The sequence below is a fragment of the Mesocricetus auratus genome, unplaced genomic scaffold (genome assembly GCF_017639785.1).
Source record: "Mesocricetus auratus isolate SY011 unplaced genomic scaffold, BCM_Maur_2.0 Super-Scaffold_100006, whole genome shotgun sequence".
Lineage (NCBI taxonomy): Eukaryota > Metazoa > Chordata > Mammalia > Rodentia > Cricetidae > Mesocricetus > Mesocricetus auratus.
In genome coordinates, this window is record NW_024429190.1 from 87,357,373 (window position 1) to 87,384,670 (window position 27,298).

At 43.8% G+C, this 27,298-nt stretch overlaps 1 protein-coding gene across 6 annotated transcripts in view; it reads left to right on the forward strand.

The window, feature by feature from the left end:
* Thrb (thyroid hormone receptor beta) overlaps positions 1 to 27,298 on the forward strand; it is a 355,538-nt gene that overhangs the window by 132,148 nt on the left and 196,092 nt on the right. For 5 of the 6 annotated variants that reach the window (XM_040747636.1, XM_040747637.1, XM_013121179.3 and 2 more), the window contains exon 2: positions 14,535 to 14,602. The exons of the other annotated variant lie outside the window; for it this stretch is intronic. The gene's annotated coding sequence lies outside the window, so the exon portion shown is untranslated. The remainder of the gene's footprint in view (positions 1 to 14,534; positions 14,603 to 27,298) is intronic. 6 annotated transcript variants of the gene reach the window in all.

The following is a 27,298-nucleotide window of genomic DNA, read 5'->3' on the forward strand; positions in this document are numbered from 1 at the left end:
TCCCTTTTATCCTCAATAAAGTTCCCTCTCCATCATACCCAGAAGTCATGTCCTTCCTCTTTGTTTTTTCATTCAAATCTGATGAAGGCAACTCTTCCATTGAGGGTCCCTCATGCTAGGTGACTCTAGATTGGTGTCAAGTTGACAGAAACTATGGCAATGTCCTTGATGGAAAGCACAAATGACATCATGTTGCATTTAGCCATTACATCTCATTAACCCCCTTCATTCAGAAATAGTTCTTTGTGACCTTGATATTTTGGAGGAGCACAGACCAGTAGTCTTTGAGAAGGCCTCTGGTTTGGAGTGTTTGTGTTTCTTTGACACTGAATTTGGGAGGTGTGCCTTTGGGAGGAGCAGTACAAGTAGGAGCGTGTCCTCAGTGCTTCGTATTGGGAGCAGACTGGGCTGTTGATATTAGTCTCAGTCACCTGTTCTCTGTTGTCTACAGGGTTCCTGTGTAACTGCTGTTGGTAATTAATGTATGTTGTTGGGGAGGAAATGTCCTAAAGCAATACAAGTGGCCTTTTACTCCTCAAATTCTCACCCACCACAGTTAATGCCCACAGTATCCATGTGGAAAAATACATATAAGGGTTTCTGTATGGCATTCGGGATAGAATTCACATATACCCATGAGCCGCATCTCCGATCTGAGTTGTTTTGTGATTTGGCCTGCCTTCATGCAAATACTCCCTGCACTAGGACTTCTGTTTTACATGTAATTCGCTGAAAAGTACAGTCTTCCAGCTCTCCAGGGTGAATCAAAATTTTAACCTCTGAAATCCCTCTGTGAAGAAAAACTTGAATGAATTAATAAGCTAGAGGTTTTAAAGAAATACATCATACTCAGGGAATTGAAGCAGAAGGATGGCAAGTTCAAGGCCGCAAAGCGAATTCAAGGTCAGCCTGGGCAACTTAGTGAGACTTTATCTCAAAAAATAAATAAATAAAGGAAAAAGGAAAAGGGGTTGGCTTGTAGAGTGCTTGCCTAACAATCAAAAGGTCCTGGGTTCTCTGGGTTCTTTACCAACACACACACACACACACACACACACACACACCTATGTAACAGTCTTAGTTCCTGTTCTATTGCTGTGAAGAGGCACCATGACCAAAGCAACTCTAAAAGAAAGCATTTGAGGGTTTGTTTAGAGTTTCAAAGACTTAGTTCATTATCATCATGGCAGGGAGCATGGCAGCGACCTGGTACCCAGACTGGCCTCAAACTTCTGACAGTCCTCTTGCTCAGACTGTCGAATTCTGGAATTGCCTACATGTGCCCACACCTGGCTTTTACCCTGCTTTTTATATGTAGCATCTTATTGTGATTTCCTTCCTTGTGAGCTTTCAGGCTGTGTCTCTGCTTGCACAGCCAGTTTCCATCAGCAGTGGCCTCTGACATCACAAGGAGGCAAGCATCCCACGAACGACTGTAGAACTCGGTCTACAAGCATGTCTGCTGACCCGTGCAACCTCTGACATTGCCCAGCATTTTCTAAACTGCTTTCACTGGAGAAACACTCAGACAGATCGTATCCCAACTCCAGCCTTCAGCAGTCCCAAAGTGGACCATGTGCTTGTCCACAACATTCCTTCCTGTCTGTAGGTGTTGGGACTGGCAGCTTGCCCAAAAGTGACCTGAGAACCTTTTATAGGGAAAGTTTTACTCAGCTGAAACAAAGGCAATGTTTGAAAATAAAAGTTTTATTAAGGTGAAATTTTCTCTTGTGTCAGAGATATAAGGTTTATTTTCACGTGCCTGGTCTAGTTGCTTCCAGCCTGGTTGCTAGCTCCAATGCAGGCACACAGTCTCAAAGGCTTGAGAAACTGAGATAAGGAAACTCAAGCCCAGGAACTCCTTTATCACAGAGATGCACGGAGATGCTCACACCAATCTTTATTGTCCTCAGCAGAGCCTTTGTTCCTCTCTCAAAGACATCTTTGTGTTTCCCAGAGTGAGTTTTCAATGGCTCCCCCACTTGTCTTCGTGGAAAGTTGGAGTGGATTTGGTTCCCTGGAAGGTTAGCAGTAGTCACGTGGTCTCCCTCGCCGCCATCTGCTCTTTGTGCCCCAGTGCTGCAGGCATGGTTACATGGTGGGATGGGAAGAATGCCTCTTGTTCCTGTTCCTGCAGAATCCTGCATCCTCATCCCTTGCACCCACCCGAAGGATTTACTGTGCCAGTCTGAAAGGACATCTTTAAAACTTGTTATGAAAAAAAATTAAGACAGCTTATTGTAAGGATACATACGTAGCCTGTAATGTATTGGCATAAATTAGAAGAAAAGATGAGAAAGCAATGGAAATGAAAGCTAGGTACCAGCAACCATCTGGGCACTCGATAAATAGGCAAATTGCATGCCATCCCCCCAGTAATATTGTACTGAGGGGCTCATAGATGACAAGAACTCTGAAAAATACTTTTCCAAACTCTCTAGACACTTTACTCAACTTGGAAGTTTGGCTGTCTTCACTCTCACAGTGGTGAACACTGTGAAGTCATCTTAGTGAGCACTGATACTGAAGTCCTTAGATGTACCTGAAGAGTGACAGTTATTCCAGCAGGTTAGCATATGAAGACAGAGAAGAAGAGAGACCACAGAGCACAGTACATAAAGCTAGGGCACCGTTTCCTAAAATGCATGTTTCCCCATTTCTTCGTATGTGTGGGTTTGCATGTGGAGTGGATTTCTTGCTGTGTGCATGTTAAAGAAAGACTGAAAATCACTGTTCTGGGGGCCCAAAGCTAAGGCTGAGTGTTCCAGAAGCCAATGAAAAGAAGAAAGATAGGGAAGTTAGACAAAGCTGTTTCTTTTAGCCTCTTCCACTCCAGAGAGGGGTACAGTACCACTCTGTATGCCTCAGGATGTCTGAAATTCACTCTAGATCCCAATGGAGGTCCCCTCACAGTACTAACACATACTTATATGTTCCCATGAATAACACATAGGAATCACACACACACACACACACACACACACACACACACTGTTCCTTAAAATTCCCCAAGTTTACTTCTTAAAACAAAGTTTATGTCCAAAAATGGCAAGTCATTAGAACACAGCTTAATGTCCTTTCCCAGAGTGAAACCCATGTAGAAACCCCATTTCAATGGCTGGTAGCAACAGCTGTCCTCATGCCTCAGTCCACTCCCACCCAGCCCCAAATGAGAGAGTGGGCTCATCTGAGTCCTGAAGCATGAGGTTCACTTGGCGTTTTTATATGTCTGGTTTATTTTGTTCAACATTATGTTTGGGAGACTATGATCATTGCAGACTTTTAGTCCACCATGTGCGTCTGTTACAGCTGGTATCATTTGAGTGTGCTGAGCAAGTGGGGTACTCTTCAGTGTGGAGTCCCATGTGTCCTTCTCCATGTGTCCTTCTCCTGCAGTGTGGAGTCCTGTGTGTTTTCCCCTTAGGTGGGAGGTCCTGCGTGTCTCTCCTGCAGTATGGAGTTCTCTGTCTTTTGCTCTTTCAGAGTCCCCTTGATTGTTATTGGCTCATTTCTTTCCCATATACATTGTAAAAAAAAGAAAAGTGTTCTCACTTCCTCTAAAACCCCTTCGTAAATATACAGGATGCTGATGGGTATTTTATTCAATCCATATGCTAATTTATGGAGAATTGGCAACTTTACAGTACCCTTTCAATCTATGCCCATGCATTTCCAAGTTCTCCTTTGTGTTTGCTCAGTAAACACGACAGCTCTCTGACAGAAATCTTCCTATTTATTACTTACCTATAAAGAATTTGTGATACCAGACCTTTTAAGTGTTAGAGTTTTCTTAACTTCAACTCACTTTTCATGTTAGTTTCATATCCAGTGATCTGACCTAATTCACTTATCACTTTTAATAACTTCTCTGTGGCTACTTTTGTTTTACTCATACACAATTATGATGTCACAGATAAGAGTAATTTCACCTTTCCCTTTCTTTGGTCTTGTTTTCGCTTTCTGCAGTGTATGGAGCTTCTGTTCAAGTGGTATCTATAGAAAGTCTGTAAGATGCTTGCTACAGAACACAAAGGTGAAAAAAAGATTCCTTCCAGTAACTAGGAGAGTAAGTCCCCATGAGTGGTTCTTAGGGATCTCTACAAACATCCACAGATTCAGGCCAGGAGAGGCATAGGAAATCACAGCATTCCTTATGCTTTCAGGTTCAAGAGGAGACACATTGGGGAGCTCCAAGGAAACAGGCTCAGCCAGGCAGATGGGAGCCCAGGGAGAGTGGAGCCTGTGAACAAGGGACTTCACTGGGATCCAGCATGGAGTATACAGGCAAATGGTGTGACTGTGTGTCACTGGTGAGTGTAAGTGTGTCTAGGGCACTGTCAAGAGAGGTTGAGAAAGGCAGCTGGTGGCAGAGACCAGCCTCACCACGGTGCTGCTGCTCATCTGGACAGGGAATGTACAGGCTGTTGGTAGGCACTAAGGAGATCAGCATCTGGGACAGCAAGCCGGAATGGATGCAGGCAGATCTTCCTACCTTTACCAACACCTGCACATTTGATGTGACAACCTCCTCCCGGTACAGTTAATATTGCCTAATTTCCACTGCATGTTACTCTGGACCCGTGTGTCAATTGGAGCCTAAACTCTGTGTGAGAGAGCATGTCCTTTGAAGCTTATTCAGACTCACCTGTCAGTCACCCAGTGCAGAGTAAACGTTGAGTGTACACTCTGTATCTTCTATAGCTGTTGGACATATGCTCTACATTCACGGAGTCGGTCAGATTTGATGGTTACATTCCCATGCCTGTGTCCTCCCTCACCTGCCTCAAGCTTCTCCCTGTTGTAGAGACCGCTTGTGGGTCTCCCACACAACATGGCGATTTGTCCAACTTCTGACTTAACTCCAGCAATGTAGACTTTCTGTGTCTGTGGTTGCATAACCGAGAATTAGATCCCTGTTCCTATGGTTTCCTCCTTTATCGCTCTGAAATGCCCATTTTTATTTCAAACAATGTCTCTTGCTATTAAGCTCAAGGTGATTTGTACTAATATAACAATTTCTTAATATTTTTGGTCCACTTTTTTTCTTGAAATTTTTAGGTCCCGTGTCTCATTTAAGCAGCTCTTAGCTGGGACTTTTTAAAGAACTTAGCAAGTGGTATTTTATGAAATCACTGCCGTGTTTGAATCAGAGTCGGTTTGCTGTTTTGGGTTTTTCTCTTTGTCCCGCTGTTGACTCTGCTCTCTCCTCCTCCTCCTCCTCCTCCTCCTCCTCCTCCTCCTCCTCCTCCTCCTCCTCCTCCTCCTCCTTCCTCTCCTATTTCCCCCCTCCTCTTCCTTATTTTGAGTTAATGATGCATTTCACCTCTATTGGCTTGCTATCCATTTATTCTTTTACTCTTTTTAATGTGGTTAGCTTAGAAATTGCTAATTGCATCATTAATTCATTAGTGCTGTTTATAAGTTGTGGTTTGGGAAACTTTCCAGAAAAATGCTAAGGACTCGGAATGCCCTCCTTTTGTGTCAGTGCCTCAGATTTCAGTGTTCCATATGCTGTAATCCCCCAGGACACTGGAGAGCATTGTCTCCTGCAGCTGGCTTCACTTAGACACTGCCTGCTCACCACTTTGCTGCTGGGTTCCATTTCTGTCCATCAAGATCAAGCCCAGTGTCATTTTTCTCTGTCAAAAGTATACTTCTGATTATTATTATTATTATTATTATTATTATTACTACTATTATTATTACTTAGCTTTGCCTGAGAAAGTATGCCATCTTCACTTGAAACAGACATATTAAGGTCAAACTGACATAAACTGGATGTATTTGAAACATACAGGTCTCCAGTTAAGACATTACAATGTTGCCACAAAGAATACAACGTTTAATTTCCGAGGACCCATTCTGATGCTCCAGATGAGGAGTATAGCTTTAGGGACTCTCATAAGTGCCCCATAGTTCATACTGGAAATGATATGGAGCCATACAAATATTTGCCCCTTCCGTGAGTCAGTGTCATCCTGACAAAAGCCAACACGTCAGGCTTTGTGCATTTCAGTATTCATGTATTCAGTTTAACCCTTCCCAATTCTGAGTCTGGCTGCATTCATGTCCCGATTTTACAGTGGTGGAGACTGAGGCAGGGAGCATTTGGCTATACTACAAATACCCCTGGTGGTCACTGAGCTAACTAATTTTGAAGATAAAGGTCTTCCACACAGGGACTTGCCAGAGACCCTGTATGAAGTACAGATGTGTTATTTCCAACCTATTGGTGCTGTTTTCAACTTGGATGATTTAGAAAATACAGGTGAGAATAGAGAACAAAACATAAACCATCAGCCCCCCCACCTCCACAATTTTACAATTGGTTGTCGTCTCTCCTTCTAGCATTTTCCTGTTATAAATGACACCATGTGGACACGTATGTCGCAAAGCCCATGATCATTTCTTTCAGATAAATTCTCAGAAGTAGACATGCCTAGCAAAAGAGCTTGGAGACACATCAGGCTTCTGAAGCACTCACTAACTCTTGATATGTTGGTGGGAAAGGGCAGGAGGAGGACACCCAGGAAGTGGATGAAGATGGAAAAAAAAACCCAAAATGACCAAAGGGACCCAATATCCAGTAGCTGAGCACATCCCAGGCATCCCCTAAGGGACATCCAGCTTGAGAATCTGTTTTGTCTCCCCAAACAGAAGCAACTTTAAAAACGTTTAAGTAAGAAACTCCATGTTTGCAGATAATGTGGAGGGATAGTGATTGTATGGGTTGTCCATGTGTCTGTCCTCCCAGCCATGCTTCTGTCCATCTGTCACCTGTCTTTGCTTTGTTCGATGTTGCTCTGGCTAAGATGCCATTTACTGGGCAAACACAATTCTTGCAAAGCATGTTCTTGTGTCTAATCTAGACTGACAAGCTGGGGCCCAGCTTCTGCCCCTGTTACTTTCCAGGTAGCAGTTTCCCTGTTGAGTTCTGATCGCAGAAGCTCCGGGGTGGCCCTCCAGAGTCGTGAATGCCATCTTTGTTCCAAGGGTTAGGAGGGAGAATAATATAATTCTACCTAAGAGAGAAGACAGTAAGCTAATGCTGTAATTCCATTGCTGTTGGAAAAGGAACAATAAATGACGGCAAAATGAATGGCTTGATACCTGCACGGTATGAATTACCCAGCGGAAGAGATGTGTTGAGAGAGAAGAGTGGGGATTTGATCGCTGCCTTTTAGTTTTCGGCTATTGTCAGACACTACAAAGGCTGGCTTGACAAACCTTGGCTTGCTCTGTTCTAATTAAACAGTCCATTCTTTTGAGTTTGATGCTAAGGGGAGTCAGGAAAGTCCTCATGTTGATTTGGACAATCACAGTTACCTCATTCATCCCTTGAAAAATTAAAGAAAAAACGTGGTGCATCAGACTGTCTTTATTATAGATCTATACTGATGGTGACTCTGAGCTTTTCAAATGTCAGAAAACATCCCTAAGGTTAGGAAACCAATAACATTCAAATGCCAGCCCAATGGTCACCACACTTTGAAAGGCAGATGGTTTAAAGTAATACTATGTGCCCATTTATGCTTAGCTGAGGGTAAGAACTTGTCATAGTCAAGATGTTCTCCATCATCCGATTTAAACCTTCAGTAGGATACTTTGATAATCAAATAAGATTTCACGCATGCAAAAATATCCCCCCTCAGTCAGCTTCATCCATGCCTGTGTTATCCTCTCTGTGCTGGCACCAAGGTGATTCATGAACATGGGTATGAGGAAGCTCGGGACCCAGTGTATGTAACTAACTCTCCCCTGTATGATGAATGTGAATATAAATGCACAGCTATGGGCAGATTGCAGTATGTAATATATGCTTCATTCTTCTGCAATAAAGGGGTAGTTATCATAACAAATACAAAGTGCTCCCCAGGACAGAGAGAACAGAAAGTTGTACCTCGAGCTTGGCTACCCAAGGTCTAGACTGGGAAGGATGTATTGTCTGTATTTGATCTTGGCAGTGGCAAAAGAGGTTGTATTCTATTTGTGATGCCTGTGTTGGACATGGGAGGGACACATTTTTGCCTTTTTAGCACAAGAAATACTACAGTGTTTTGGAAACATGGACTGATGTTTTAGAAGGAAAGAAAGAAAGCAACAGGTAGCCACAGCTCAGAGTCGAACCTTCCACACTCTTGAACTTGTTTCATCTCTGCCAAACTCATCTAGATCATTTGTGTAGACTTTTCCTTTTAAATGTTGTATTATTGTATCTGTTTTTCTATCCACTCCCGTGACCACTGCCATGTTTTTTATCCTCATTGAAAGAATTAAAATGGAGACTTTCTCCATTATTTTCTTGAGTCTGATGCTTAAAATTTCTGATGGGGTCAGGAGTCATTAGGCCCATTGAGAACCATGTGAAAGCCACTCACCATCTCTCTGAAAATTGAATGCTTGCACAAATGCCTATGGATTAGTTGAGGGCTGTAGGTTCCACAGGGTCCACGCTTAATAATTTTCAGTTTATCTTCCACAAATTGAATATGAAGTAATAATCCTAATATATAATTTGGATAACATTGTTTGCTCCCTGCTTCAAACAATTGCATGTCCTATCAACTTCAGAACATGAGCCCAACCTCCCTTGTCTCTGCCTTTGTAGCATCACCTGCGATATCCCCAAGGTTTGCCCTCCCAAGCCAGAATGCCCTATAACTGTCCCTCCAGGATTCTCAGTGTTTTGATGTACTAGGGCCACTGTCCAGTCCTCCCCCTGGCTTCCCTCCTGACTGAGTCTGAGGTGGTTCTCTGTCATGTTCATGGCTGCAACAGTCAGCCCGAAGGGGATGTCTTGTGGACCTGATAGATCATGACAGTCTGAACACTTAACCACTCTCATAGATTTCTCAGCCCTCCACTTCTTATTAACAGGCAGTCTCCTGAGCTTGTACATCTTCTAGGTTCAGTCATTGTAAGGAGGATGGAGAAAGAAAATTAGAAGGAAGGAAGAACCTAGGCTCTTATTTCTTCATTCTCTCTTATCTCCAATGATAGCAATTTCATCTCCTCTGTGGCTCCAGATCCTATTGGGCAGACTCATTGGGCTGCTAATTTCTACTAAGCAAGCCTGGGCCACAAGCCTTGCCCTACTATCCACCCCTCCATTCACCACCACCATCACCACCATCTCCATCATCACCATCACCACCACTATCATCACCACCAGCATCTCCATTATCACCATCATCATTTTACTTGTCTGCTTATATATATATATATATATATATATATATATATATATATATATATATATGTTTGTGTGTGTGCCACACAAAAAGGCCACTTCTTTCCTTCCACCATGTTTATTTTGGGGATAAAACTCAGATTATCAGATTTGGCAGTAATCACCTATACCTGCTGAGCCATATAAACCACCCTCTATTCCTCCATTCTCCATCCTGACTCATCGAGGGGCATGCTACCATAGCTGAGTTCCTAGATCCTTCATTTCCCATCTTTTGAGTAAGATTCCCTTTGCCTGTATATTCATTTTTCTGTGTGGTACTTCTGTTTAAATTGGCTTATCTTTATATCCTGTATAAATCTTTCCTGATCAAGCCAACATTTGGCAGATATTTGCTGAATTTATTGCTTGGCTTTAAACTGTCTTCTGTGTGGTCATCCCTCGGTACAACAGATAAACCCTGTATCAGTTAATAGTACTCAATGATATTATCTGGGCCTCTTTGATCAATAAAAAATTATCTCCAAACCCAGAAGTTTGAAACAATCAGTGTTTATGAGTTCATGGGTTCAAAGGTTAGCAGGGTGGGTCTTTTGTCCCAACTGGGGCTCCCTTGGGATTCTGTGGGCAACAGCAGCTGGGTAGCTCTGTCATCTTCACCTTATGGAGATGGTTAACAGGAGCTATTTCCACTGTATAATTCTTATCTGAGAGGCTAGGCCAGGCAAGTCCCCAAGGCAATCATGGGGCAGCAGAGAGACACCCAGATGGAGCAAGAACTTTCTCAAACTTCTATGTTAGCATGTCTGATGAAAATTTTACAGAGCAAAAGTCATGTGATGAAAAATAGAACGGAAGGATGCAGGGGAAAAGACACAACTTCTTCACTGAGCAGGGAGGTGAGAGAGTTAGTGCAGGGGTGAGGGAGGGTGGCACACATTATTATTACAGTGTTAAGTATTTGAAACCTTCAAAAGCTTAGTCTCATGACAGTTAGCAATCTTGAAAAGGAAAAGTTAGAAAAACAATCTGTACCACCCAGGTTTTATAAAGCAAAACCAAAGGAGTAAGAATTAAAAAACCTGTAAGGCATTAAGACTGTACAAAACGGTCCATCAGCCTACAAGACGGCAAAAAGAGTAGACCATTGAGGAGGAGGCAGGGAAAGGGAAGGACAGGGAGATCACAGAATAAGAAGTAATTTTTTTAATTGAAAAAGGATACATCAAAAAAATCACAGGTGTTTAAGCATGCTCGCTGCTCTGCACAGGACCCGAGTTTGATCCCCAGCACCCATGTCAGGGACTACACAACCACCTGGATCTCCAGCTCCATGAGATCTGGTGTCCTCTTCTGCTTCTCTCATGGAAAACAGGACCTCGGGCTTCATGCATGACTGGAACAACCTCTCTAGTCTATTCAGAAATGTTGATCTCAGTGTAAAAGGAGCCATTGCCATTAAACACATTGTCCTATGCAATACCTTATGTGGGTGAGAACTGGAACCTCTGCAATGTATATAAGGTACGGCATTAAGAAAAGACCTCGCTGGCTTCTGCAGCTGTGACTGTGTAGTGCTATGAGGGATTGTAGTGGGACCATCAAAATAAAATTTAAAAAGACTTAGCAAACCCTTTAAAAACAGAAACAAAGGAGCACGCGCTAGTCACACACTTTGGTCTACTGAGGTGAGATCGGAGAGACTAAAGATGGATGGATAGACGAGTTAGACGTCTAGGAGATTGGTTTTTGATTAGCCAGATGTGGCGGCCCACACCTTTCATCCCAGCACTCAGGAGGCAGAAACAAGCCAATCTCTGTACGTCTGAGGCCAGCCTAGTTTGCATAGCCAGTTCCTGGCTACACAGGGAGGACCCTGTCTCAGAATAAACGAACAAATAACTTAGATATAAATTTAACCCTTTCAAAAAATAAAATAAATAAATTTAACCCTTTCCAAGCTTGGTGGTAAAATTACACATTATGTAATTGCTAGTTTCTTCGGGGTTGTTTTGTTTGTTCACAGCTACGCCCTCCCCCAAAATAGATCAAGTGAAGAGCTGTTTACGACAGATCTGTGAAGCAAGTTAAAGAAGTTCTAGTTCTCCTCTACCCTTCAATTTGCATTAATTGGGAAGGGCCATGAAACAGTGCCAACCTCACCTCAGGTCTGATGACTAAACAAAACGAACCGCTTCACGCCCATAAATAAAAGTATCCCAAGTTGGAAAATGAATCAGTTACAAAACAGTATTCTGTTGAAACTACAAAGTAACCACACTAGTAACATATTTGTGCCCCAAATTTTAAAATGTGTAAAAGGCACACATTCTGAACTATAGTTCTTCCAGGAAAGGCTTCTCGTTATGACTTTGGGCAGTCCTTTGAGCTCTGCACAAACTCTCAGTTGCCTGTTTTCTAAAGAGAAGAGTTAAAACCATGTGTGTTTAGGTTGGGAGGGTTTAGCTTGAGCTCCCTCCTTTAACTGGCCTTCAGAACAACCAAATCACCCCTGAGCTTGTCTCCTGGACAGACTCGAATGAGGTTACTTCTCAGGAACACACCATGAAAGAGACGCTGTCTATACAAAGATTCTGGGGCCAACTCCGCGGCACCAGGTTTTTAACAGTTTTGACTTTAAAACTAGAGCTTGTTCTCAAGCATTCGGAACAAGCATATGGCATCAGAGTCCCGGAGCGGAACTCCTCCCTAATGTCTGCCTCACTCTTTCTCCTCCTCCCCTTTCCAAATCTGGAAGACAAGCCTGTTTATACTGTCTGCCCCATAAAGTACACTTAGTAAAAGCTCATGAATGAAGCTGTTACCTAAGGTGCCAGCACTCTGGAGGCTGGGACAGAAGACAGAAGGTTCTAAGGAAGCCTGGACTACATAGTGAATTCCAGGCTGGTCTTGCATACAGCATGGGACCTGTACAAAGTAAAATAAAAGATTTAAAAAACTTTCTAGTGTGAATTATGTGAGGCTTTCTATTGGTTCCATGTAGCTAAGTTCAAATCTCTTGCTTAAAGTCTAAATCAGAATTAATCTATTACATTATGTCCATATGTATTGAAGTTTGATATTGTTTCTACAAACGGCACTGTTTACTTTTAGATATTAATGTCAAGGCTAAGGGTGTGCACGTACTTAAAACTACAATAAAGCCAAACAGCTTCAAACACAAGCCTCTTTGCTCTATTGACTTCTCTTTGGAAGTGCTCTTAGGATATAGCGTGCTTCTCTGCGCTTTGGTGTATAGCCTAACACTATCAGCTTTCCTATTCACAGTGAGATAACGCTGTAGGTTTTAGATTAGAAGGTTTATGACAAGAGCAGCAGAAAGGTATTTTGAAGAAACTAGGTGAATACAGTTTCACAATCATCTTTAATGCGTTGTTCAAGTGACATATGTTAGCACTAGTAAATTTTACGTGTTGCCTGTATATGCATGGCATGTGTGTTCTCCCTGGAGGCGTAGTGTAGATGATCCTTCATGAAGACAAGGTGAAGCTTCATCAAAAAGCTGGGAGTGGGGGCAGCAGAGAGAATCGGCACCTAGCCAACATGCATTGCACACTGTTGCGTGACCAGGAGTGCCTTCTCTGTAATAAACAGAGCTTTTCTGGTGCTGTAAACCCAGAGTGAAGTGACAGCACAGGTTATGCTTGTTCATCTCATGATATAAAAAATCCTGCACTGTGATGGGGAGAGCACTGTGGAAATGGAGGAAGGGAAGGAGGGTATAAAAGGGGGCCGGTGTGATTAAAGTACATTCACAAATGTAGACAATACAGCAAAGTCCAGAACTCGGTGCAGTTACTATATGCGGTTCAAAAAAAATGTAGACAGAGCCATACAAAGACAGAAAGTCACACGATACAGTAAATTTAAAATGCCCAGGTTGTGGTGATGGCTGGGTGAGTAGACCTCTTGCCCTGCAAGAGTGAGGAGCTGAGCTCGGCGTCACGGTATTCCCGTGAAAAGTTGGGCATGCTGTGAGTGTCAGTTACCTCAGCACTGCAGGAATTTTTATATCATGAGATGAACAAGCATAACCTGTGCTAGAAATGCTCTGCCTTCCTAGGTGTTCTTAGGGACACAATTACTTTGGGGCTGTTTTTCTCTTCTCCGTTACCCTTTTCACAAGGTCGGGGGCCAGCCAGTTCTCTGTCAAGGACTTGACAGATACATTGAGACAAATATGCTTGAGTCTACAATAATAGGTGGGAGAGGAGCCTTCTCTCCAGAGCCAGCTTCTTGGTGAGTTCAAACAGCACACGACAGCTTAGTAATAGAATGTTTCCAACACCACCAATACAACCCAACCACCAAAGTCCAAGTCAAACAATGGCGACTCACTGTTGTAATCCCAGGACTTACAACGCTGAAGCAGGAGGATCACCATGGGTTTGGGTCCAACCTGGACTATAGACCAAGTTCAAGGACAGCCTAGGCTTCAAAAATGAGACCTTGCTTCGAAAACAAATCACAAATATCACCCATAGGCACACTGTTGTCATGGATACATAGATATTTTTGTGACTACAAAAAAAGCAAAGTCTGGCAATTTACACATCAATTTATGATCTAGGCTTAGGGCAGGTTATCAAGGAAATTACAGCAGTGCTCTTTTCATTATTTTGGTGAAACAGATGTGAAAAGCTGTCTTCAGTTCTGGGTGTCAGCGATCCTGACCTTTGGCTGTGACTTCTGAGCCCCACGACAATGACAAAAGTTGTAAGACCAGAGCTGACAGACTCTTAGACACAGGTGCTGCCCCGATTGCCACCTGCTCCCAGCAGGTGCCACCATGTGTTTTTTTCTAGCTGCAGAAACTGTCCCCCATAGGCCACACTGAATAAACTCTCCAGGCAACTCCACTTTGGGCTGGGCTGAGGCCCCATGCAGCCCTCTGTCCCTGCAGGTGCTTGGAGCCACACCTTGAGCAGAGCAGGGTGCTGGCTCATGCCCAGGAATAGGAAATTGCCTCTCATTAGCATAAATCCCCATCACCTGGAGATCCTTGTTTGTCTTTTAGCTGTCTCCCAGGCTGAGAATGTAAAGCTCCTGAATCCCCATAGAAAAGTAGGTCTTTGGGAGGCAGGAAGGTTGTCGCTCCCCTGAGCTCTGTGATTACAGCCTGGTATTAGAGTTTCCTTCCATGAAACTATGTCCAGTTCAGAATGAGATTTTATCTAAGTCATTTGCATTTATTCAAAATCGGAGACAGCTCTGAAACCTGACCCCAGACAGAAATAAGAGCAGGTACTGATTAATCAAATGCTGAGGAACTTAAATTTGAAAAACAACTTATATTTCTCTTCTTGTGTTTCATTTTTTCCAGATCTGTGGTTTCCATCTCATGGGAGAACCTGCGTGGTACCAGGCCCCACACATGACTTAATGAATAAGGTCAGAGTCAGCCTTCACTTTCTATTTGCACTTGCAGACCTTTTACCTTTAAACCTGTGGCAGCACCGCTTTTTAAAAATGTATTTAGCATAGCTGAGGTTGGTATTCCAGAGAAATACAAGGAGTTATGTGGCTGAAACTGTATCAAGGAAAAGAAATGGGGTAAATTTACTCAGGGAAGGATGGCAGTCACAGAATGCTGGGTGGAAAGGGCCATTCCTCTTGTTTCACAAGAAAATTGTGCTTGAAGAATCAGATTCCATCTCAAGTATCTTTTCCTTGAGTGCAAAAAAAAAAAAAAAAAAAAAAAGTCCAAGAACTAGATAAGCTTTGGTCAGAGTGAGCAGGGAGGGTGAGCAGGTAGATGGAGGTTTCATTGGTTTGCTGATAAGTCCTCAGGACCACCCCCTTCATCCTAGAGAAGTGTGGTAATATCAATCACCCTGTTTGGGGTGCTAGGCTGTAATTATGAAACTACTTTGTTTTCAGCATTAGAACAACAGCTTCCGTTTGTCTCTGCATCTAAGGCTGTGTCAGCACTTTCCTTTCTGTGTTTATTATTTTTAGCACTTTAAAAGCTCGCTGTAAAAAAGGGGTTTCTGCTTTCTGGCCATGGGATAGTGTGCAGGCCTGGCCTGGGTCTGGCGGAGTCTGTGGAAGTGCTGGCTGGCAGCAGCAGGGTCTTTTGAATGCTGTCTTTGTGCCTCCCTTGCCTGTAGCCTCTGGCCTATTGTCTAGGTACCTTAGTTGGGCTGGTGCTGTCTGATGGTAGCCAATACTAATATTACAGTGCTGGTGCCCAAGCTCTCCCTTGGGAGCCCCCAGTCTGGCTGTCTCTGTTCCCCAGCCCTCCCTCCAGGGCTGTCTCCACTCTGTTATCAAAGAACGATATTGGCAATTTATGGACTGACACAAAAAAGGGGGGGATCACTTAAGAGTCTTGAGATTTGTGGTTCTTTAGAAAACAAAATGCAATGATCAATATTTCCCATGATGCTAACACAGATAACCATTTATTAATTAACGTCCCCCTTTCCCAAATGCAACTTTTCAGTGAACCCCAATTTGTACAACATGAAAAAGTACAGCTGTGCTGTATGAGGACGAGAAGGGTAGCTATGAGCTCCCCAGCTCCTTCCTCACCCCTCCCCAGTCCAGCTGTCACCTAAAGTCCTCCACACCAATGCAGAAGCCCTGGGACCTAGGAATACCCACACACTTCCCGAAAGATGACCCTTTGATCTCAGTCACAGAAGCCTTAGGAGTTTCTCCACACGTTTGAGGCATGAAGCTCTAGACCTTAAAGGAGCAATCTATGAATCCATTTTTATGCATTTCTGGAAAAGATTTGGTCAGTCTATAACAATAGGAATTAGTGTAATCATTATTACCTCAGGGAGAAGGGGAAATGGCCAGGGGCTAGGAACATCAGGGAATTGTCTGGAATACTAGGGTACCCCACATGGCCCGTGTCAAAACTACCTGTGAACCCTAGCCTACAAATTGTCATTCCATGAACAAAACGGATAAAAGGGAAAGGAGCGTGAAAAATGACCTAGACCTTTAGTGGATGAAAAGACCACAGCTGGACATTTGCATCTATTTACAGCTCTGTGAGCTGCCTCATGGCCCTGGTCCTCAGCACAGTTTCTGAAGTTTGGGGAGACATTCTGTCTGTCTGTCCATGCAGTGTCTTCTTTATACAATAATCACACACCTAACATAACAGGAAAGCTCCATCTATTTTTTAATCTTCACATACTCTTTGGATGCTTGTCAATGACTGTAAGATGCAAGATTCTGTTCATCCCAACAGAGACTAAGGTTGAAAAGTGGGCCTCTGTATTACCTACAAACAACAGCTCCCAGACTCTGCCACATGCTCTTGGCTATCTAACTGCCCTGGCCCTGCACCCTACTGTGACATTTGACCTTCTCTCAAGCCCCTTCCTCAGCCTGAAACACTTCAGACAACTCTCCATGCCTTTGTTTAGAGGTTGGCAGTAAAGTGGACAGTGATTTTGTGGGTTGAAATGCAGCTAAGGACTTAGACCAACAAAGAGGAGACGCAAGGTCTATGCTGGAAAAGCTGGTGAGAAGCAGGCTCAAGTTTATGAAAAGGAAGTAAAGGGACCCATGAAGGGGTCTCTGGGAGTGGAGCAGGAAGGACATGAAGACACTCAAATGGCCCAGCCAGTCTTTGAGGCCATAGTGCTTTTCGTCACACGGGACCAACAAGGATGGGACTTGAGAGATTTCCCAACAAAGGGCCAAAGCAAAGTCTGCCCCCAACACATCCTCGGGAACAGAAATTCAGTTCACTAATGAAGCTATGGTAAAGCTGAATCATCTGTGAAACTTTTTTTTAAATAACCGGAACATTTTTTAACCCACACATACCATACTTTGCCTGCACATGACGCAAATTTCCTAATCAAACCAAATTTAATTTAGCAGATTTTCTTCCAAACAACTTAGTGTACATGAGAGCAGAAATGGAATTGTGTAATATAAGAATTGGAGCAGCATTTACTTCCTTATGATTCTACTTGTTTCAAGTCATTAAGAGTCAACTTAACCAAATGGAAAATACCAAGACAGAATGTGCCCATCTTCTCCACTCCAGTGACAGGGAATGTTATCTTCCTAGAACCAGGATTTTGGACATGTCCCACCCCAAAATCTCACCCCTACCCCCTACCAATGCAGCATGTGGTTGCCGCTATTCATGAGAATGAGAGTAAGGGTAAAATGACAATAATTGAAGTCTAGTCTAGGGATATTTTCCCCCGTTATTTTATTTTTACCATTTAAATGATATACCTAATATAACCAAACTTAGTCAACTAACATAATCAAACTCAGCCAAGTGTGATGTCTTATATCTGTAATCTTAACATTTGAAAGGATGAAACAGAATTCTCCATGGATTCAAAGCTAGCCTGGACTACATAGTGAGTTACATGTTAGCCTAGATTGCATAGTAAGACCTTTTCTATACACACACACACACATGCAAAAATATATTTTACACACATACACCTATAGATGGATGGATGGATGGATGGATGGATGGATGGATGGATGGATGGATGGATAGATAGATAGATAGATAGATAGATAGATAGATAGATAGATAGATAATTAGGAAGATGGCATAGTAAAATAGTAAAGTATTTTGTACACAGCATGAAGACCTGAGTTTGGTCCACAGCTCTTCATAAAATGCCAGAGTGGCTTGCACTCTAATCACATCACTGGGGAGATGAAACAGAGTGACAAAGGTAGATGGATCTTTAGGACTCACTAGTTTTCCAGTCTAGATCTCAGTGAGAGATCCTGTCTAAAAGAACAAGATTAATAGCTCCTGAGAAATGATATAGGAGTTTGGTCTCTGGACTCCACACACATGAACATGCATGCAAACCACCCACCCTCTCATATATGAATGCATATATGTATGTATATATGTATATATAATATACATATATTTATACGTATTGTGATATATATATGATCAAATTCACATATATATGATCAAATTCACACATGTTGATGTAGAATGCTAGTTACCAAGGCTTGGGAAGCCAGTCATAGGAAAATGCTATTAATGGATATGAAGTGTATGAAAATGATGTCAAAGGACAAGATGAGTAAGCTGTCAGCAAATGCAATGCAATATTGTATACTATTCCTTTGTGGTGTGACGCTGTAACGATAAGCGGCACACTTGCTAAAAGTAAAACTAAGTATTTATTGTAGAAATTACTCACAAGATACCAAACAAGTAACCCAGATGAGCCCAGTAGTTTTCCGCTGCCGAACTGGAAGCCGAAAGCCGGAAAAGAGACCAAGACTTCCGTTCTTCGGTCTTTTATGCCTTCCCCCATAACGCCCCCTAGCCATGCCCAAAAGTGGGCCTGGCTAGTGACATAGTTCACCGCCTATGTACGTATACATCTTTACGTCCGTCCATATACGTCTTTAGTCATGCCTAAAGTGGGTGTGGTTAGCGGTGTGGTAAACCGCTTTTATTACCTCATCTGTATGCGCCTCTAGTAAGTCACATGGTTAATGGTGGCATACAGGCTTCCTCCTACAGTGGTTCCCACTACTACACTGCACATAACAAAGGGTTAGATTTCATATTACATGTTCAGACCACATTAAAAATTAAATTAAAAGTAATGTTGGAGGAAACAAAAAAGTTAAAGAAAATAAAGAGGACCGCTGTTCTGAAGATCAGTCTAGACCTCAAGCAGGCTGCTTGTAGGCTCATGCTTGTGAAGTCTCCTCTTGGCCTTGCTTCCCACCAGCTACATCACTTTCAGGATGAATTTCTCAGGAACTGTTCTGGGCTTGCTGTCTCTAATCTCTTTCCACGCTTCCTTGAGCCTCACCTATGTAACGTCCCCTCTGCCCACTGGATCTGCTCTTGATATTTTTTTAAAGCAGCATCGTGAACATATTCAAATAATACATTCCTGAGCCGTTTTTAACAAGGGAGGTGCCCTAGTGGGAGTTTTCCCCTTCCACGTTCCTCCAACTGTCTTCTCTAGTGTTGCCATTGAGCTGGAAACAACCAAGGCAGCCCGATAGTCACAGGAAACAACCAAGGCAGCGCGACAGTGACAGGAAAATAACCAAGGCAGCCCAACAGTGACAGGAAAACAACCAAGGCAGCGCAACAGTGACAGGAAAACAACCAAGGCAGCCCAACAGTGACAGGAAAACAACCAAGGCAGCGCGACAGTGACAGGAAAACAACCAAGGCAGCCCGACAGTGACAGGAAAACAACCAAGGCAGCCCAACAGTGACAGGAAAACAACCAAGGCAGCCCAACAGTGACAGGAAAACAACCAAGGCAGCCCGACAGTGACAGGACAGCCACCACTTTGTGTGCATGATGCTTCCAGTCTTCCTTTCTAGGAGATGGAAGGTGGCAGGGAACCATGGCCCAAGACTTCACTGGCCCAGTGGTGGGGCTGTCCTTAACTAGGCCTGCCAATCTGAAGCCAATCAATGTACCCTATCAGCTAATAGCTTTGTAAACAGAAAACTTGTGAAGAGAACTTAGGGACCGCCATAAGAGGAAGCCATACAAACCCTACAGCTTGAACAGTTTCTTTGTGGAGCAGGAGGCAGGGTTCTCTGATCATCTCTGTTATTAGCAGTTGGCTGCCTCCTGCAGACTTCTTGGTTCAAGATACCTGCTGGAGCTCCGGTCTTCACATGGGAATTCTAGACAACAGAAAAGTTGGGTTGTGGGGGTAAAAGCACCATGTGGGGTTTTTTTCCATTTCATGATCTTGCCAGAATCCCAACCCTACAACTACCTGCAGTGCCATCTGGCTCCTAGCTGCAAAGGAGCTGGCAAGTACATCTGGGCACCTGGGCACCTTGCCATCCTGAAGGAACACCCAGATCCATAAGCCTGGTCCCAATTAGGCAGCTAATGGAGGCTCTTCCATGACAGCAGGTGCATCAGCTACCTACTTGTGCAGTTTAAATATCTGTGGAGAATGTAGATGCACCTATCTGCACGGGTGATGGGTGCCTATTCATAAGCACATGCACGTATATCCTGGGATGCCCATCTAGACATTAGCTAAGCTTTGAAGAAAGGGATGTAGACAGATGGGTGTTTCCTTGTCTCTTTCTAATCAGAAAATCAGTAAGACTCCCATGATACAATCTATCAGCATCACATAAATAACACATGCCTACACACACACACACACACACACACACACACACACACACACACACAGACACACACAAAACAAAATGCAGCGGACACTTTCAGAGCTTCACCAGCAGCAAAGATTTTCAAACACTAATATCGATGAGAATAGCCTGGAAGAAGAGAAGAAAGCAGGTGAAAGGCTTTTCAAGAGAATAGAAGGATACTCAAGAAATAGTCACAAGATAGCTAAGACTGTCAAGGAATCATCATAAGAATCTGCACTAAAGGAAATGGCAATGTGAGGATTGGGAAGCAGCCCCTGCTTGTCTTCTTCCCTCCCTCCCTCCTTCTTCCTCCCCTCTTCCCCTCCTCCCCTCCTCTCCTCCCCTTCTCCCTTCCTTCTTTCCCTGACTTTCTTCCCTCCCACCTTCCCCTTCTTTCCATTTTGGGAGCTATAGCTACATGCATTTGGCAACTGTATTTTCATAAGATGTTCATTCTTTTCCTTTTTTATTTAAATTAGAAATGAGATTGTTTTACATGTCAATCCCAGTTCCCCCTCCCTCCCCTCATCCCCTGCCTCCCATTGATGATCCCCTATCCCATCCACTTTCTGCTCTCCAAGGAGGGTGAGTCCTTCCATGGGGGATCTTCAAAGTCTGTCATGTCATTTGGAGCAGGGCCTAGGCCCTCCCCCATGTGTCTAGGCTGAGAGACTATCCCTCTATGCAGAGTGGGCTCCCAAAGTCCATTCAGGTACTAGGGATAAATACTGATCCACTACCAGAGGCCCCATAGATTAACCAGACCTCCAAACTGACATCCTCGTTCAGGGGGTCTGGATCAGTCCTATGTTGATTTCCCAGCTATCAGTCTGGGGTCCATGAGCTCCCTCTTGTTTGGGTCAGCTGTTTCTCCAGCCTGGTCTTGACCCCTTTGCTCATCACCCCTCCCTCTCTGCAGCTGGATTCCAGGAGTTCAGCTCAGTGTTTAGCTGTGGGTGTCTGCTTCTCATTCCATCATAAGCTGTTCATTTTATAGGCTTCCAAATGACAAAGAATTTATTCCAAACCATCATCACATCCTTTCTGCTAAGCCAGAGGCAGGCAGGTGATGTCTTCCCATTGAAGCTGATAGAGTCAAGGCCTGTCAGTGTTGCTGACAGGAGTCCTCTTCATGACTGTTTGGGATTCCTCCTACCTGTAGTACCTGAGACTGCCTGGTAAGCACACTTCCCTATGTGCAGGATCCACAGGCCTGGGCAGAAATAACCCAAGTCTGTCAGTGTAAACTCTGTTGTCACTAGTGTTTAATGTTTATGCTTCACTTATGTTATGAATCAGCTACCGTTGTATAAACTTGGAATTGAGCTTATAACCTCTTACATTTGCATTTTGGAAGGTGAATGTTAGCCTGTCTGCTCACCTACTGTTGGCAAGTAGCAGGCTGGTTGCATCCACTGCCTGCAACTCCAGGTGTCTTTATGTAGCCTGCTGAGACAGGTGCTGTGATTTCTGCTGTAATAGCCTAGATCATGTCTCTAATTAAAGATAAATGCCTGTATTCTTGTATAGTAAAAGTATGAAGGCATACATGGGAAAAACATCAACTGTAGCCCCGTGGTTAGAGTGCTGAGACAAGGGGAGAGAGGAAAGCGGGGTCATTAGTGGTTTGCTGCACATTACGCCTTACTAAGGGATGCAGCATATGTGGGCGGTGGGCAGGTTTGTGTGTGATGGTGTCCTGTCTTCTGTTAAAGCCGCCTTACAGTTTAAAAGCCCTTCTTCGAGGCAACATTATTTGAGTCCTTGAAATGAAGTTATCACTTACAGTTTTGAGCAGTTTGTGTTTCTGGAAGTATAGCACCTGTTAACATTGTCCAGAAGGCTTCTTGACACAGGACCCTGGTTTCCACATACAGTTTGAGATTCAACAGGTCGTGAGACCAGCTAAGAATGTATGTCCTAACAAGTTCCCTTATGGTGAAGCAGTTGCTGATCCAAAGACCATACCTTGGGGACACTGATCTGAGAGAACTGTTTAGGCTGGCTGCTCAGTGTCATTTATTAGGTCAATGTTTGCTTGGTAACTAAGTGCTTGGCTCAGCTCGGAAACTAGAGCGAGTGTCCAGCATGGAAGAATGAAGGTGCTCTCTCTGGTGGAGAGGAGTCAGGACAACCCCATGCAGCTGATAGTGTCACAGGTGCCCACTGGAGCCCTGCAACTGGTAGCCAAACAGATCACTGTTTGCACAATATCATAGTGCTGCCTTGGTAGAAATATGCACAATGTGCCCAGAGATGGGCAGATCCCTCAGACACAGACTGGAACCAAGACAGGAAATAGGACAAGGCTTCCTGAAGGATGGTAGCTCTCTCTGAGTCTGGAAAGGCGAAGAAATGTTACCTGGGGAGTGCAGAGGGAAGTGGCAGGCAGACAAAGGAAATGGCACACACAGAAGACACAGTAGTGTGAGGTTAGACTCATAGCGCAATTGCTACAGACAAGGTAAAAATTTTAGGACGGCAGAGTCAGAGCTGATCACCAGCCCCGAGACTGGGAAAGTCTGTTTAAGATGCTCACACTGGACCTGGTAACAGGGGAGGACAGTTGCAAAAGCTAGGCAGACAGGACTAGACAGACAGTTTAAGAACACTGGCTGCTCTTTCAGAGGGTCCAGGTTCAATTGCTAGCACCCACATAACAGCTCACAAGAGTCTGCAACTCCAGTTCCAGGGGATCGGATGCACTCTTCTGACTTCTGTAGGCATTGTAGGCACATGGTACACAGCCATGCACTCAGGCACGCACATACATACACATAAAATAAATGCATATGTATTTTTTAAAAAGGAAGAAAGAAAAATTAGACACAGCAGTGGTTTGGTCAAGTTTTGCATTTCAGCAAGAGTCCTGTGACTAAACTATGTCACACATAGGTTGGAGATGAGATTGGCCACAGTAGGCCAGATAGGTAGGTACTTGTAAGCCTCTGTGTGAATTCGGGAAGACTGAATTCAGGCAGTTCCAGGGTGAGTGGAGGGTGGTGGGAGGAACTCAGAGACTAAAGAGAAAACAGAACTGGTGAACACAGAATTGATAAACTGCAGGGAAAGAGAGAAAATTGCCATGTGGAGGCCTTCATGGGCATGTTCTCCATTACTCCTAAGACTAGACACATCATACTTCTCAAGGGGCACCAGCGCTCATCAAATCAAACATTGATTTTCTTAAAAATGGATTTGGAAGACTGGATTCTTTTCTTGTCTAAGGAGCATATGTTTTCCTATCTTATTCATTATATTTTTCTCATTTCTTATTTGCCTTGGTCTAGCATTGGCTGATTCTTCTAACAGAGCCAGGTGCCTCAAGACACCTACCAGGCTCTTCCTCTGCCTCTTAAAATCTTTGATCCAGTTATATCCTGTCGTTAAGGCTGACCTGAGCATATTACTTAACTTTATCATTTGCTATTTTCCTGCTTTGTGGTAAAACATCATAACCAAAAGCAACGTATGGAAGAAAGCGTACCTTCGCTTACAGTTCCAGGGGAATAAGAGGCTGTCATGGGAGGTAGGCAAAGTAGCAAGGACAGGCTTGGTGGATGGAGCTAGAAGCTGAGCGCTCACCTCCTCAACCACGTGTATGAAGCAGAGAGTGGCTAACTCTAAGTGGTGTGAGGCTTTTAATCTCAAAGCCCACCCCTGTGACACACTTTCTCCAGCAAGGCTACACCACCTAAATCCCCACCAGATCCTATGGGGGATATTTTTCATTCAAGCCACCACAACCCCCCTCAGACCCAGCCCTGACACCCCGTTCTGCTCTCCTGCTTTCGGCACAGCACTTCTTGACCCTTGGTGTGTGAGGCGTTTGTTCTGTCAGCAGTCCCTGTTTTGCTGGCTGCTCTTATTTATTGATTTGTTTCGACTTGATTTGAGGTAAAGATTTACTGCATTTCTCAAGCTGGTCTGGAACACCTGTCCTCAGGGGATCCTCCAATCCTGTTCTCCCATGCCACAGGGACAGGCACGTGCCACCAGGCCAGATTTGTTTTCCAATTCACTACACTAAGGCATTAAGTCTATTGTCAGTGGGCACAGGAGCCTGATGAGTTTCTTTACAGATAAGTCCTGAGCACCGAAAGCATGCTGTTTTGTGATTCCTCCCATCATTTTGATAACTAGATATCCCCTCATTTGGAAAGCCATTGAATAGCCAGCATCTTGTTGGTTTTTTATAACTGTTTCCTTAAAATACTCTCTTTAAATACTTTCCTTAGAACACTTTACTTTCCAGAAATCACATTCACACAAGAGTGTCTAGCTATGACTTATCTAAACTGCTTGATTCTTCTGTCATAAGTATGTAAAGTCTCTGCCTTAACTATTTTCCAGCAGTATAATAGCATGACTTTGGGTGAACTTGAAGCAAAATCTGAATTTGTTCCTTAGCGTGGGAGAATGAAAAGAATTCCATAGCATTTACCTGGACAGAACAAAAAATAGTGTGTTAAAAACATGTTCATTTCTTTCATGAAATATCTAATTACCTAGTTTATGTTAAACACCTATTTTAAGTGTAGTCAGTGATGTTGTGTGACTCTCTTCCATAATGTGTTCAATGGCAACCATGGAAACCATCCACACAGACTACACTAGTTTTTCTAGAAATGCGAGGAGTCCATCCCAAAGCCAGCAATGTCTGCTTTGCAATGAACTTCCTGCTATCAGCAGATAGAGAGTTGGCCATCAGCTCCTTCAGAAAAACCACTCAAATAAGTAAGCTTTGCTCCATGTGAAAGACATGATGGTGGCTTTGGACACCTGGCAGCCTTTGATAAGGAGAATGGAGTTGTAGTAAGCAGGATTATTTCCTGTACCAGTGGAGAGAGAAGGAGTAGGGGGTGTAATTAGTAAGGACTTCTAATAGCGGCGGCTTCAGGTTTTCCCTGCTGCCATTATTATATGCAACACATGGTTTTACTCCTGACTGTTGCTGTGTTATGGCTTACTAATAATGTCTCAAAATCTGACACTTCTGCTTTAGACCTTGACGCAGTATGATAGCCTCAAAGTCAAAAATCTCTCAGGGAGGGATAACCAGCAAGGATAGCAATATGTAGATAGTCAGAAATCAAAAGTTAGACAGTTCCCTGGCCTGTTAAAACTGTTAACTGTTAACCGGGGGAGGACTGATCACTTGTTTCCCTAGAAGTGAAGCTTTTAATTTGGCAGATGCTTTGTCAACAGTAACCAGGTTGAAATCTGTGTGGCAGCTCTTCACCGTATGCTGTAGGCATTTCTAGTGTGGTTTCTGTCATATATGCTGCCAGGTGCTCTCTCTCTCTCTCTCTCTCTCTCTCTCTCTCTCTCTCTCTCTCTCTCTCTCTCTCTCTCTCTCTCTCTCTCCCTCCTTCCCTCTCTCCCTCTCTCCCTCTCTCTCTCTCTCCTCATCTTCTAGCCTTTCATTGCCCGCTGACAGCACCTGCTGTGATGTTAGGTGTACAGTATGCACATAGCATTATCCGTCTAATATGTAAAGGTGTCATTTTGACTTCCACTTAGAACATACAGAAATCAGCGCTGATTCAATTAGAAAACACATTTACAAGGAGCTGAACACTCAGACCAAACATGACAGCAGACATACCAACTTGTGACTGGAAAACAATGGCAGGAATGAAATAATCTGTAAGCCTTTGGTTTTGCCATGAATCTGGTTGTTTCTACTTAGCAGCTATGGCTTGAAAGCAACACATCTCTACTTTAAGCAAACCTTACACAGCAGCATGAATAGTTAGAGAGCAAATGAATTGACTGGAAAAGTTAGCAAAATCTGTCCATTCAAACTAGCTGCCTTGTGAAATAAGTCCCAAAATCAGCTTCAGAGGCCTTTTCTACCCAGTGCTGCCCGAGCCCCAGCCGAGGCATAGCAGGCCCTCACCTATTCACTGGGAGGAAAGTAGCTAGCTGAGCTCGCATTTGAGAGAAGTGGGAGATGGTAAAATATTGGTATTGCCTCCCAGGCTCCATTTCTAAACCCTCCTGTTTAGATACATTCCCAGGGCTTCTGGAGTCTCCAGACAGTGGTCCTCGGAGGAATCTGCTCCAGGACACAGCAGCTATCAGTGTTTCTGTACACTAGAACCGGAGACTCTGCTGTACTGTACTTTGTTACTCAACGTATTCTTGGTGGCCTAGGGGCGTGACATATCTCTATACTCTGCCATCTGATAACTTAGAACCTCCACTCTAAGAAGGTCCCTGAGGATTTTTCATGCACTGTCCAGTTAGAGCTGTCTGGGTCAATGTTCCACACCTCTGTCCCATCCACCTGGCACTGTTACTGCTGTACAATCTTCAAAAAACAGCCTCCACGTGCACAGCTCCCGTCTGGCTTGGAGTGTGGAGGGGCTGACATTTTAAAGGGAGAGAGATGCCAGCCCCTCAGTAGAGAGAAAAAAAACATCTGGAACACATGATTAGGAGTGAAGTTGGCTGAAGCCACATGGGAAGCTGTCTTGGTAACACTGTCTTTGGGCTACCTAAAGCTGCTCTGATGATGTCATTTTATGGAAAGCTGGACGCCGGTGAGCCTGTTTTAATACCTCTAGAAGAGTAAAACGTAGAGCATATAGGCAGCAGGAACAAGAATGTAGCAGTCTGAGAATTCAATCGTGGGTGATGTGCGAGGGCTAGCCTGAAACTCACTGTTGAGTACACTGAGGGTTTACATTGCAGAAGGCGGGAGAACAGTGAGAGATGTTGCTAAAGGCTTTGATCGTTTCTCAGGAAGATTAGGCATCAGGCTGTGTAATAAAATGAGCTTCCGGCTAAGCTCACATGCTGTTTGGCCACAGGAGACACCAACTCATCTGACAAGAATGACTCCACTGGAATGCTCTGAGTCAGAACTTTGATAGTAATGATGGAAGAGAAAGAATGTCCACAGTCACATTTCTGGGCTCCCAGGCAACTGTCCCCTACTGCCATCAGCTCTCAGCTCA